At 42.7% G+C, this 14,554-nt stretch overlaps 1 protein-coding gene across 7 annotated transcripts in view; it reads left to right on the top strand.

Moving 5' to 3' along the window:
• The first annotated feature begins 401 nt into the window (after positions 1-401).
• Positions 402-14,554, top strand: part of GARRE1 (granule associated Rac and RHOG effector 1) — a 77,601-nt gene continuing 63,448 nt past the window's right edge. For 4 of the 7 annotated variants that reach the window (XM_037021584.2, XM_037021586.2, XM_073225820.1 and 1 more), the window contains exon 1: positions 402-554. The gene's annotated coding sequence lies outside the window, so the exon portion shown is untranslated. The other 3 variants (XM_037021579.2, XM_073225821.1, XM_037021581.2) reach the window with 3 other exon arrangements.

Here is a 14,554-nt window from a genome sequence, read left to right as displayed (position 1 = left end):
GACCTCAGCTCGTGCGAAGAATTCCCTGATCACTCTCCCTCACTAGGTCAAGGAACTTCCTCCTTCTTCCACTTTCCCATCCTACCACTTGTCACAATTGGCACTATATCATCACGCGTATTTATGACAATTTTACTGTTTCCACCACTAGAGAATAAAACTATGAGGGTGAGGGTATTATCTGGTTTCTAGTGTCTGTCAGGGTGCGGCATCTAGTAAACTCAATATTTTAGAAATCAATTTCAATAATCCGTGAGGACGCAGCGGACCCCTCCCTCCCGGAGGCCAGTGAACAATCGGGGTGGCCCTCCAGGTTCTGGCCCCCAGTCTTCAATCCCGCCCTAGCTGTCCCACACGGAGATCCTCACTCCCTAAGAAAGGAGGTCCAATGCACCGCCCCCGCCAGGCTCGCGCAGCAGGGGTCGTCTCCAAATCGCTCTGTCCGCGGCCGCCCCGGCGTCCGCCTGGGGCGGGGGCGGGGCCGGCCCGGAGACGTCATTTCCGGTGTACACAGCCGGTCCGGGCGGTGCGCTGGGGGCCGGGGCGCGTCGCAGGTGAGGAGCGGACACGAGTGGGCGCTGCCTGACGCAGGCAGGCAGGCAGGCGGGCGGGCTTGGGGGGCGGCAGGTGGGTGGTGGGTCGCGGCCGGGACTGGCGACTGGAAGAGCTCGCGGGGCGCTGCCCCCCTCGGGGCCAGGGGTTCCCGCCCCTTGCCCGTCCGCTGTGGAGGACGCCGGGCTCTGGGGGCGCTGGCCGGGCGGACGGAAGCCCGGAGGGGCTTCCTGGCTCGTGCCTGGGAGCGGGGACGCGGCGGGGACCCCGCAGTCGCGCGACGGAGGGATGGGAGCACTCTCTCTGGCCGTCAGGGCCGGGAGGTTGCGCTGGCGCCGCGACCCGCTCCCGGAAGCCCGCGGAGCAATTCGCGGAGGGACGGCGGCCTGTGGCTGCCGGGGTCCGCCGGGACTGGTTGGGGACGCGGCCCTCACGCCGCCCCGCGGCTGCCTTGCTGGCTGCGTGCACCTTCCCTGCGGTGGAACGCGGCTTTCCGGCCCTGCTGAGCCCGCTGGCGCTGTCGGCCCGGGGGAGGTTTCGCGAGGACCCCAGGAGGCCGGGTTTGAGAATGAAGGACCCACGCCCGTGGGGCAAGCGCAGGGTCAGAGGTGTGTCTCTCTGGTTGGCACGATTATTTTGTTTATACTCCTTACAAAATTTGCCAGATAAATAGCTTGGGGAGGCCCCAATTTGGAAATAGCTTGTTCCCACCGTTCACCTCCATTATAAAAGCAATTCGTTCTCCTCACACTGAAGACAACACAAAAAGTACTGTGACAATACTTTTTAAAATAGTCGTCTACCAACCTACTGCTCAATAACAGTCAATGCTAATATTTTCGTGGTATCAATAAATACAGAAACATATTATCATTTTTATGGATTTTATAGTATACCAGTGTATACCTTCGTTTCACTAAGCCGTACTGATGAACAATGTAGATTGTTTCCAATTCATCACAAGCTAATTCTGCCATAAGGATTTGCCTGTTTTAGGACCTCAATTTACAAGAGGTCAAAGGTAACACTCATTTAAAAAATATATAGTACTTGTTTTCTTTGTTGATGTGTTTGAAAAATTCTCCATTACAGTGGTATATAAAAAATTCCATTGATTCTCATTTTTTGTTTTTTTATCTTCTAGCTATTTACTTAATATTTGGTTTTGGTATAAGATATGAAATATTTTCCAAATAGTTCTTCCAATTTTATTGAATAAGCTGTAACTGCCATTTTATCATATTTTAGACCTAAACTCCTAAATATGTGTTTGTAAAGGACTAGTTACAGATTTGATACTTAGATTTTGTGTATGGTGTTCTTTAATTCCATTCACGGTATCTTTCTTTTTTTAATTTCCTTTACAAGTCCAGGAAATATTTCATGTTTGGAATTTCTCTTTTTATCTTTTAAGTAAAAAGTTTAGTTTATTGCTGTTTCATTTACTTTCTGGCTGACAAGATAAACTCCATATGAAGAGTTCAGGTTTGTTGTGGCAACTTTTCAGTCTGGCATTTGAGATTCTAATCTTCCTCTATTTTTGCACATGAATACGTAGATTAGCATTGGAGACCAAGATAGAAAAGCTCTCAGATTCCCTTGGCAAGCCTAGATTTTTCAATCTAAAATTATCTCTGGATTTTTGGAAGACAGCATGTTTTAAGCATCCTTTTTAAAAGATTTTAAATAAGTTGCACATTATTCTGTTGAATATTTTAGTGAATGTTTATTCTGTTGAAATTCTGAAGCCTGATACACCAGAAGCTTTATGTCAAGTGTGTCTTCCAAGTCTATAGGAAAATGATAGTACCTGAGAGCTAGCACACTGGGGCATCACATGGATTGAGTGTCCAGTCTCCCCTTTTCCCTCCCATGACTTTGTCCTTAGTGGAAAATGAGGACCTTCCCCAGGTAGACAAAGAATGTTGGTTTGAAAAAGGAATTGCTTTATTTTGAAGTTACAGGAAAAGTAGGATGCCATTTTCTCTTAGTGTTAGTTCACAGAGAGCCCGAATATGTTAGGGGTTGTTTCAAATGTTTTTATTGAAACTCCTCTAGAGGCCCCCTATTGATAGATGCAGTAACTGACACTCATTTCCCTTGACCTTGACGGTAAATGTTTGACATGGTGAGCCACACTTTCTTTTTGTTGTGAATCTCCTCTTGGTTGGCCTTCTTGACTTGGAGCTATTGTGGCCATCTTAAGTTTGTGGCTGGACTTTTTTACTTGTCTTCGCTCCTTCTCTTCCCACATCTGCCTGTCAGTATTTTCTAAGGCCTGGCTTCATGCCTCTACCCCTTTCCCACAATACATGCTTCTTCCCACACGTCTAGTATGTGACTTCTAGACAAAGGACTACCTCACCCCCTCATCCCTCCTCCACTCAGTGATCCCAACTCAGACTTTGCTGCAAGTCTCTGACCCCTGGACATGTTCTTGAGGCTGTACTTTCTCCAGGTGATGGAGCTCTTCATTACTTCTCAAACGATTGCTTCATGACTGTAAGGTTCTTAACCAGATGACATATCTTCCTTCTTGATTCGGGCTGTAGTTGCTATTTGCTTTCTATCCCTACAACTTGATTTAAACTTTGTACCTTTGCTCTAAGGAATTTCAGACATAATCTAGTACCCCCCTGGATAAATACAATGAGGCCCAGTGATTTTAGTCCTGAAATTAGCTCACATTTATGGAATACTTACACTATGGGCCAGTTACTGTATTGGAAGATTAGAATACAGAGCTGAAAGGCACAGACTGAAGACGAAAGCCAAATAAGCAGTTGCCATAAGGTCATAAATGCCTAGAAGCAGGAGACACATACTAAGTTTTGCCTGGTTTCAGGATCTTGTCTGTCTGATTCACTGCTTTCTCTCCAGGGCCTAGAACACACTGTCCTGGGAACAATTAAGCATTTAATAAGTGAATCAATAATCATCTAAGAATAAAATCAGAATAAAAGAGCTATCTATAGAAAAGACACAGCCAAGAGACATTTTGTAAATGTATTTGGTGGATTTCAGGGAAAATTTGTAAGTTCAACCAAATTGACCCAGCTGCAAACCCTAGGAAGGCATGATTGGAATGTGTTTGTAGCCAGAACACTTAAACTTAAATTTTGTATCCTCAGAAGGAGAGGGTTGGGATAGTGTCTGTGGAAATGGGAGTGGCAGGTCCAAGAGAGAAATTGGTTTATACCAATTCCTGTACAGTGTCTGTACCAAAACACTGTACAGTGTCTGTAGCACTGTCTGGGAGCCCTAAGTGGAGGGGCTGTGTGTAGTCCTCCACTGGGCCTCTGCTCCCCAGACAGATGGGTGTGTCCCTGTTGAAACTTCTAGGCGCGAGTATTTTTCCTTTGCTTTACTGCCGTGCTCCTAGTACCGTCTGATTAGAACATAACTTCACATGGAGATTTCCTGCCAAGGAGAGAATGAGAGTGGTTGAGAGCTCTGCACCCAGACTGCTTGGGTGAGAGCCTGATCTTGGGATGCTGGCTAATCTCTGTTTCCCTGTCTGTAGAATGGGGATAATAGCAGCTCCTTCCTCTTTGCTCCTTGGCTGACACCTGGCAAATGCTCAATAAGTATAGTTTTCATCAGTATTTATAAACTTAGTAACTGGCCTTCTGGCTAGTTCATCAGTCATCTTTGAGCTTAGATAGCCTGAATCAGTTCCCCTGAATCTGCTTGCTCTTAGGTGTACTGACAGCTGAGAACCAGGAGATGGGAAGGCATGGCAACAGTGCTGTTTCCAAACTGGTCACCCAGAGAATCCAGCTGCATTTGTCAGGGAAGACTTCCTGGAGAAGGCTGGGATTGAGCTGAGTATGCTAAAAGTGGGGAAAAGTGAGTTCACCACAGTAAGGGGAGAGGACTTCTGGGCAGGGCCATGACAGGTACAAAGATGTAGGGGTAAACAAGCATGGGGTCTGTGAGCTCCAGGAGGTTTAGAGTAGAGGGTAGGCAGGTATGAATAGGCAAGTAGAAGGAAATTAGATTAGAAAGGAAAATGGACCCAGCTGTTGGAAATACAATTAATTATAATACCTAATTTATTGGGCACTAACTGCATCAGACACTGTCATTCCCTCAGACTCACTGTTAGTCAGGTTTGGCACTAAGTGCTTTGCGTATAGTATTACCTCGCGCTTTGTATATAGTATTATGTTGTTTAGTCCTCACAGCGACCCTATGATGTAGGTGCTTAGATTACAGAAGTGATGTGTTGAATGTCACCTAATAAGTCTCTGTTTCATGATACAGCCTGTACATTGCTACAAGGCAACTCTTGATGTCTTCTGTACATTTTAGTTACTGATGGAAGTCCAAGCCGACCAATGTCTTCTGACTTCATGAAACTATCTTGGATTAAAGTGTGAAAATACGTGTACTATAAATCGAATATAAACAGTAAAGGTGCAGATATGCATCAAGCCCAGAGAAATATTATTCAGCGAAAAAGACAAGATGCAGAACAATGTATATATGTGCCCATTTGTATAAAAGAGAGAGAGATGCACATGAAATAGGTTTTAAGTGCCAAAAAACATTTTTGGAAAGATAGAAAAGAAGCAGTCATTGCCTTTGGGATAAAGCCCTGGAATCTAGGCTGTTGGACTGATCTAGCTTTCTCTTGCATGCTCTTTTGTACAGCTTCAATTTTTTTTGCACTGTGTAAGTGTATTGTATTTTCAATTAGAAATTAATTTAAAAAATGTAAATGTCTACCATCATTTAGAGAGGGAATGTAACATAGAGGTTAAGAGTAAGGACTCTATTTGAACTGCCTGGGTTCAAGCCCTGCCTCTGCCACTTACTAGTCACTAACTTCTAAGTCTCATAACTCTCTTTGCCTCAGTTTACCCTGTTTGAAATGGGGGAGGCAACATTACCTACCTCTTGGTAGTGGTTACAGTGAGGCTTAAATGAGTTAATATTTGTGAACAGATATCCTTAGAATAGTTCCTGACAGGTGTGGTGTGGTGGTGGTCGTCGTGGTATGGCCCTGGACTGTGCACTGCATTAAATGTGAAGATGGGTCCAGGGTCTGTCTCTATGTGCTTACAATTCACTGGAAATGGAAGGCAACAAAGCTGAGGCTGCAGAGCTCAGGAAAGGCTCTATGGGAACTGAATGGGCCCTGAACGGTTTCATCCAAACAGTGGATCTTAAATATGAAGAACGTCTAGAAAAAGATGAGGGAAAGGGCCTAAAGAGACTTGTTCCAGTGGTGATGTGTGTCCTAGATAGACTTAAGGCAGAGGAATGAGACAGGAGAGAGGGAGCCTGAAGCTGGCATATGTCTTGTGATCACAGTTGTTATATGGCAGAGTTTTTCTTCACTCATATAAAATAATGATATGATTTATAAATGATGACATTTTAGGCTTAATGAAATGTGATCGTTCTAGCTTGATTTTTGAAATGGCCATGAGGTGTTCCTCTGTAATTTGTTTAATGAACCCATTTTGATGCAGGACATGTGGGTTACTTCCAGGTTGATGCTTGTAGCAATGCTGCCAGTGAGTGTTTGATATAGGTCTTTACATTTTCTGAGTTTTTCTAGGATTCATTCCTAGATGGTATTGCTTTTTTTTTTAAACCATTTTGATTGTGTTCCTTGTGTCTGGGCCACTGTCAGATATGTGCTTTTTCAAATTGGTAGTTACAAAGAATCATAATGGGAAAGCTTTTGAGTAGAATTAGAACTAGATATTACCTGAAAAAAATCTGATTTTCCTATTAAAAATGATCTGGGGATCAGGTGCTAGTGAAGTGGTAATTATGACCAGGGAATCTGGGAATACCTGAGTCTTCCCCCACCCCACTCCCAGGTACCAGATGTGGATGTGTGTGCCTGAGAACAGAGGCAGAAGAAAGCTGGCTGGCTCCCAGACTTGAGTGTTGCAGGCTGTGGTAACCTAGGCAGGGAGAGGCAAAGGTGGTCCCTCTCACCAGCTCACAAGGATGGCTCCTGCCTCTGGGTCTCAAGGTAGGAGAGAATGCACCATGTCCTTGTGCTGAACTGACTTTGTTCTGCCCTTCCTTCTGCAAGGTGATCCCCCACTAAGCCTAGTCCATGCTCTTCTGTCTGGGGCTGAAAGAGGAGGGAGTGGTGGGCAGGAAAATGGGTGGAGCCTTGCCTCTTCTGTGAGGGAGGATGCCCGGCAGCACTCCCTGTAGTTTGTTGCTAGGACTTTGGCAGTTGGGGCCTGAGCTTCAGGAAGGTAAGTGATGTATTTTTTAATTGTTGTAGCTCTGTGGTGTTTGACGAATGGGGGGAGGGAAGTTTTTTTTTTTTACTAATAGTAGCCCAAAATGAGGAATTTCGTTAGAAGATAAAATGTACCACCCTCTGACTAGTGCCTGGCCTCTTTCAGAGCAGTAGCTTCCATTTCTTGAGTGAGACTCAGGGAGTGCCAGGTACTGTGCTTTATGGATTTAATTCTCACCCTACTGGAGAAATTGAGGCAGAAGAGTTCAAGTAACTTGCCTCCCGTCATAGAGTTAGTAAGTGCCATTCATTCAAGTAATAATTACTGAGAGCAGGAATTCAGATCTAGGTCAGTCTGACTCCAAAACCCATACCCATAACTACTACAGTGTGGTAGTAACTGTTCCTGTGAAATCTCTTTGTATTAGAGCACCTTACCTGCAAGGCAAGAGCATGAGCATTTTCTCCGTTTTCTCCCATTAGGCTATAAGCCCCTTGAAAGCAGGAATTGTGTCTGTTGCATTCACCACTGTTCAGCCTCAGTGCCTGGAGCAGTGCCATGTACCTAGTATAGGACCTCAGCAATCCTTGAGTATGAGAAGGTTCATGGCTTAAAGAAGCCAGTCTGGGTGAGCCACTGCAGGCCTACTCTAGGGCTTCCCTGCCAAAGGGGGTACTCCCTGAGTGTCCTTCCTGCTGAACATGACAGACTGGAGTACTTGTGGGGAGGAATGGGCTCCCTCGCTGTGACTCTGACTTGCAGTTCTTGAGAGATGGGAAGGCTTGCTGGGTGTGCAAAATTGGAGTCAGTGTTCCCAGCTGGAGGAGAAAGCTGCTATAATTATCCACTGATAAAATTTGTCCTGGGTGTCTTAAATTTTCAGAAATCCTAAATCTGAAGTGTATTTATCTAAAATGGATATAGTTCCTCTCTAGTAAGAAGAATAATTTCCAAATTACAGTTTGGTTTACCCATCTGTATAATAGCTTTTTGATTAGTGCTTGCTTTTCCCTATTCTAGGGTAATTTGGGTATGTTCCTCAGTGCAAGTTGTTAAGAACGAGTAGCACTATGGAATTTATAATTTTCTTAAATAACTTTCTAATGGATACATTAGTTTTCACTAGTTGAACTTGCTTTTCCCAATTTGGAAACTTTTTGGATAACTGAGCTAAAACTAGGCTTAAACAGAGCTGATTAGATCAAGGCCATTTCACACTGTAACAAAAATAAACTGCAGGTTTTTAATGTAGATTTTTGTGGAAGTTTTTTAACAATTTGGATTTGAAAAAATTATATAAATTCTTTGTGATTTTAAAAAATGATTTACTTTAAAGTAGTTATTCTCCTAATGGTTTATAACCTGAATTTCTATTAGCAGAATTTGTTGTTTTGAATGTTTTCTTAGTGTTGGAGTGCATTTGATGTGAAAAATTTTAATGGTCCAAGACCATTTTAGCTTACAGATAAAATCTTGGTTTTACCTGAGCAAATTTTTTTGGAAGTTTCAAAGCCAACTTAGTTTACCTTTTGGTGACGTATGGTAGTTGTTTGTAGATAAACCTTTTCTTGGCAAAACTTCGTACCACCTGTGCCACCTTTCTTCCTTATTTTGAAGATTTCTGTTTAACAGAGATTTTTTTTGGCTCAGAATGTTCCTCTAATAAAATCTTTTAAAAATTCTAGTACTTTGTTTTATAAAGGCAGCAGGTTTTGAGAGTTAGTCTTTTGATTTCATGAGAAGACTAAGTATGAGTCTTAGAATATAGTAAGTTGTTTTATTACCAGAAAATATGCCAGGCCTGTCTGCAACAGGGCCAAGTACTAATGGACTTTTTTTCATTAAATGTTGATTATTAAATGTTGATATATGGTGATTACCACCCATTCCTTTTACTTTTCCACTTATTTATGTAGTGACTGTTTAAAAAATAAACCAGCTTTTGATCTTCTTCTTTTCCCTCCCCACCAATACCCTCAATTTAAACAAAATTAAACCTATCCTTCATCTATATGACTGTAAATACATTTGGTCTATTTTTTTAAAAAGGTGTATTATTTTGAACTAACAATTCCATTGAATTTGTGGTTAGAAAATTTTTTTCTTCTGCTTAAATCAAATTATTAGTTTGTAAATTACCAAATACAAAAGCTCTTCAAATCTGATGATGATAACTTGCTTTGTTTTTGTAGAGGCATACCATATTTTGTGGTGACAGATTCTAACAGAACAAGTGTCAGCATCTTCAAGAGGCAGGTGTCACCATGTGGAGGCAATTTGTTCCCCCTTTAGACCAGAAACTCCTCGACAGCAAGCACTGTCAACTTCTGTGTCCTAGGTGCCTAGAGCATTGAGGCACCGCTCACAGGGTTGACCCATGCTAGGGGATGGATGTAGAAACTTGTTTATTTTAATTATGGTAGAGTCTAGCATTGATTAGGATTTTATTGAGTAGGGTTTTTCCTATCTACTTGAGCTTTCATAGCTCAATTTAGGGTAACATGGGCTTCAGATTTTATCGACTGATCAGTTATTTAGTAACATATTGTTTTGTTTTAGTTTTAGTCATCATTTCTTGACTAGAAAAAAAATGGTTTAATCCTGGCCTCCTTAAAACTTTTTCACTGACATACTCTGATAGGACTTTAATGTTTCAGGGGTTTTTTGCATGATTCTTTAACATACTTAGTATTAATTCTTGGAAACTTTATGTATATTAGGCTAGTGTCCAGTTTTGCACATATTTTTCTTTGGGGTCTGTCTGCTGGGCAGAGAAATAATCTGGGCTTGGTGGACCTAGAAGTGTCACCTACCTACTCTGGCTTGGCTTTCCATGCCTGCCTTTCCATTTTACTGTTTAATGATACCCTCCCTGCTCAGTGATTTGTGTTCAGGAAGCTAGGCAGTGATTACTTTTGTTTCTGCTTTGTGAACTTCCTGCCCCACTTCCTATTTTTACCAGGCAACTACAGGAAATGAGGCGGCTCCTGGCTGGCTGCAGAGCACTGATTTTAGGTAGCAGAGGACAAGGCCTTAAGGCCTGAGCCACTTAAAGTATTTTCCACCTTTGTCTTTTTCACTACCTCCTTCCTGTAGGACTCAATGGGAACAATATTTTGTGATTGAATTGAGATGATGACATGTCCTGTTCACCTTTGAGTGGGGTTGCTGCTCAGCATGAAGGGAAGAGCTTTTGTGAAGCAGGTGGGTTTTTTTTTTTTCAGTGGTACAGTAGGGGTGGGACATCATGGCCCTGTGGCCCAGCTGCTGTCATAGGTGAATAGTTTGGCAGAAGCAAAGGGTGGGTGAAGGGACCTGTTCCAAGTAAGGCTGGAAGGGCAAATTCTGATTACTTGGTGGGGGCTTTGACTGGCAGGCTTAGAGTGAACTGAGGAGCCTCATCTGCTCTCTGAGGTCTTTACCAGGGCCTTGGCCTCTGTGGCTCTCACCTTCCTCTGAACTCAGTGGCATTTGTTTTGTAAACCACCTATTTTAGCATTTACCCACCTCCCTTTCTGTGATACCTTTTACTGTCTTAAATGGACCTGGGGTAGCCTAGCTTAGGGGAGAAATTTGTGTTGTCTGCCTAGAGAGAAGTAACTTTTTGGATATTTGGTGACTTGAATATGGAAGGTGCTCAGAGCACTTGCTTAGCAGCGTTTCTCAGTAACAGATGATTCTTTGGCTTTGAGTGAATGGTGAATGGGGGGTTGTCTTGTGCATCATAGGGTAGTTAACAGCTTTTCTGGCCTCTACCCATAGCACTGCCCCAGTTGTGGCAACCAAAAAGTGTTCCCAGACATTGCCAAATGTTCCCTGGGGTTGGGCACGCGCATGTGTGTGTGTATGTGTGTGTGTGAAGCATCTTCTCCACTTGTGGAGAATCACAGTGTTAAAGGATTGAATGCTGACTTACAAGTTTGAGAAATGGAATAAAAGCAATTGTTTGGTTCCTTGGGTTTAGAGCCATTTGTTAGTTTCTATTTCAGTATCTGATAGTCTCATGCATATTTTTTTACATATGTACATACTGTACATATCATTAATGTACAGTTACATGAGCAACATTATGGTTACTAGACTCCCCCCATTATCAAGTCCCCACCACGTACCCCATTACAGTCACTATCCATCAGCGTAGTAACATACTAAAGAATCACTACTTGTCCTCTCTGTGTTATACTGCCTTCCCCATGCACCCCCCACGCTACATTATGTGTGCTAATCCTAATGCCCCTTTTTCACCCTTATCCCTCCCTTCCCACCCATCCTCCCCAGTCCCTTTCCCTTTGGTAACTGTTAGTCCATTCTTGGGTTCTGTGAGTCTGCTGCTGTTTTGTTCCTTCAGTTTTTTCTATGTTCTTATTCTCCACAGATGAGTGAAATCATTTGATACTTGTCTTTCTCCACCTGGCTTATTTCACTGAGCATAATACCCTCTCTCATGCATTTTTAGTTTACTATTTAGATTTTGCTGTTACCATCCAACTTTGAGATATACCTTCTGTGTGCTTTCATTGAAAAGAGCTGGGGCCTGATCATCTGGCAGCCTAGCTTCTGATCCTCATAGAAAGTATTCTCTCTCAGCCTTGATCTTCCTTGCTCCAGAAGTCTAGTTCCTTGGAAGCTGAACTGTGTGGATATAATGGAGAAAATGAGAGGGATTTAGGATGTAACTGTAATAATATCTAAAAGGAGAAAATGAGAGGCGTTTAGGATGTAACAGTAACAATAGCTGACATTTAGGAATCAGTTGCTGTAGACCCAGTGAACAGGATTGGTGGGGTTGCATGTGTGGGATAGAAAGCTAAGGAAACATGACGGGACCATCTGTGATAACACCTGAGGTGCAAGCTCAGAATTGGTGGTGCCTTTAACCAGGGCAATAAATACAGCAGAGGAGCACCAGAATGGAAGGATGACTAAGAAAAGTTTAAAGGACTCAAGGAGATGTCTTGTGAATTTAGTCCTGTGCAAGAGGGGTCTTGATGAGAGAACTGAATTTGGGTGTCATCAGAAATGGATGTGGGTGTGGTCCTAAAGAGAGATCAGTTTAGTTTTCATTAGTCCAGTTCAGCCTCCTTTCAATTGAGAAAGACTGTGGCATCTTCTAAGAGTGATAGATACTGGCCTAGATAAATATTTGACGAGGTGGAATAGTGCAGTGATGGAGAGCTCAGCCTCTGGAGGCAGACTGCCAGGTCCCAAACCCAGCTCCACTGGTGGATACTACCTCAGCCATGTGGCAAGAAGTTGAACTCACTTAGCCTCTTTAAATGTCTCACCTACCTCACAGGGTCATTGTGAGAATTAAATAAGATAACACATATGAAGTAGTAAAGTACATAGCACAGTGCCTGGCACTTAGTACCCACTCAGTTAATGTCGGCTGTTTTTATTTTTGGGTTCTCATGAATATTAAATGAAATTATGTATCTAAAACTCCAGGTATGATCCTTGACACGTTGTAGGCACTTAATGAATGGTCTGTATTTTGTTGAGAAGTACTTATGTGAACATGGCATGTTGGCAGTAGCATTTTTTTTAACAGACCCTTATTTCTAGCATTTAACTACTGCCTCTGTAGATGGCAAGGCTAACTATGAATCTGTAATGAAATCATTGATAAATACTGAGGATGAAGTAATCATTCAACAAGTATCTGTTCAATGTTTGCAGTGTGCTTAATGCTCTCAAATATCTTGAATGATTTTGGTGATCCTGAGGGTTGGAGGAGGCAGGGAAAACACAGAACTGGCAGTCTGATACAATATATTACAATAGAGCAAAGATAATGCTAAGAGGGGGCTAAAAACAGGGTGTTATGGTAGCAAACAGAAGGGCTCTTAGCTTAGTTTTTGTCAAGGTGGCTTCCCAGAGGAGGTGATGTCTCAGATATCCAGGAGGAGTGAGAGCAAGCCAGGAATGCTTTCTAGGCAAACGGAACTGAACATGTGGATGGTGAGAGGAAAGATGGCACAAACCAGAACTGGGCAGTATTGGGCAGAGTTAGGGGAAGATAGTTTAGCCATAACAGATTTTAAGCATGGCACAATCAAATTGGCTCTAGAACCGTCACACAGCAACCGAAGGGGAGTGGTCCAGGCATTTAGAAGGTTACTCAGGAATAAGATCACTATGATTCAGGCAAGATGTAAAGATCTGAATTTGGGATTTATAGTGAATATACTGAGAGGATAGACTTGAGAGAGAGAAAGGAGGCAGGAAGGATATAACTAAATGATTATTTGGATGTAAAGGAGGGTGAGGAGTAGCTCCCAGGTTTCTAGCTTACAGGTAGATGGTGGGTCAAGTAGGTATGGAGATGCCACTCACCAAGGCAGGGAGGGAACACAGAAAGACTGGAGAGAGTTGGTTTTGCACATTTGATTTAGGAGCCTGTCAAGCTGGCAGTTGAGTATTTGGGGTCTAGAGCACAGGAGAAAGATTTGGGCTAGAGAGATGGGTTTGGAGATCTTCCCAGGGAGAATATGTTGATTATAGAAACAGACAGGGCACAACAGAGAGCCTTGAGGAACCATAGCACTTCAGGTCTGTCAGAGGACAAGTGGCTCAGAGGCAACTAAAAATGGACAGAGGGACACAGGAGGAGAGCTACGAGAATAGTGTCTTTTCATAGCTACATCCACAGAGTTGCCTCACTCTTTTTCTTTCCTTTTTTTTTTTTTTGTGGTCTGCATTTTAATGGCATTACTTTCTGTTTTTTTTCACATAAAAAAACAATGTGGTTACTACATTTACCCATATTATCAAGTCCCCACCCATACCCCAATGCAGTCACTGCCATCAGTGTAGAAGATGCCACAGATTTACTGTTTGCCTTCTCTGCTACACTGTTTTCCTCATGATCCCCCACACCACGTGTACTAAACATAATACGCCTCAATCACCTTCTCCCTCTCTCCCCACCCGCCCTCCCACACCCTTCCCCTTTGGTAACCACTAGTCCCTTCTTGGAGTCTTTGAGTCTGCTGCTATTTTGTTCCTTCAGTTTTGCTTCGTTGTTATACTCCACAAATGAGGGAAATCATTTGGCACTTGTCTTTCTCCACCTGGCTTATTTCACTGAGCATAATATCCTTGAACTCCATCTATGTAATTGCAAATGGTAGGATTTATTTCTTTCTTATGGCTGAATAGTATTTCATTGTGTTTATGTACCACATCTTCTTTATCTACTCATCTACTGATGGACACTTAGGTTGCTTCCATTTCTTGGCTATTGTAAATAGTGCTGTGATAAACATAGGGGTGCATATGTCTTTTTGAATCTGAGTTGTATTCTTTGGATAAATTCCAAGGAGTGGGATTCCAGGTCAAATGGTATTTCTATTTTTAGTTTTCTGAGGAACCTCCATATAACTTTCCGTAATGGTTGAACTAGCTTACATTCCCACCAGCAGTGTAGGAACGTTCCCCTTTCTCCGCATCCTTGCCAGCATTTGTTTTTCTTAATCTTTTCAATGCTGGCCATCCTAACTGGTGTGAACTGATATCTCATTGTGGTTTTAATTTGCATTTCCCTTATGGTTAGTGATGTGGAGCATCTTTTCATGTGTCTGGAGACATCTTTCATGTGTCTTTGGAGAATTGTCTCTTCATATCCTCTGCCCATTTTTTAATCAGGTTATTTGCTTTTTGGGTGTTGAGGCGTGTGAGTTCTTTATATATTTTGGATGTTAACCCCTTGTCGGATATGTTATTTACAAATATATTCTCCCATACTGTAGGATGTCTTTTTGTTCTGATGATGATGTGCTTTG

Source organism: Manis javanica, chromosome 17, assembly GCF_040802235.1.
Source record: "Manis javanica isolate MJ-LG chromosome 17, MJ_LKY, whole genome shotgun sequence".
Taxonomy (NCBI): Eukaryota; Metazoa; Chordata; class Mammalia; order Pholidota; family Manidae; genus Manis; species Manis javanica.
This window is presented reverse-complemented; position numbering and strand designations above follow the sequence as displayed.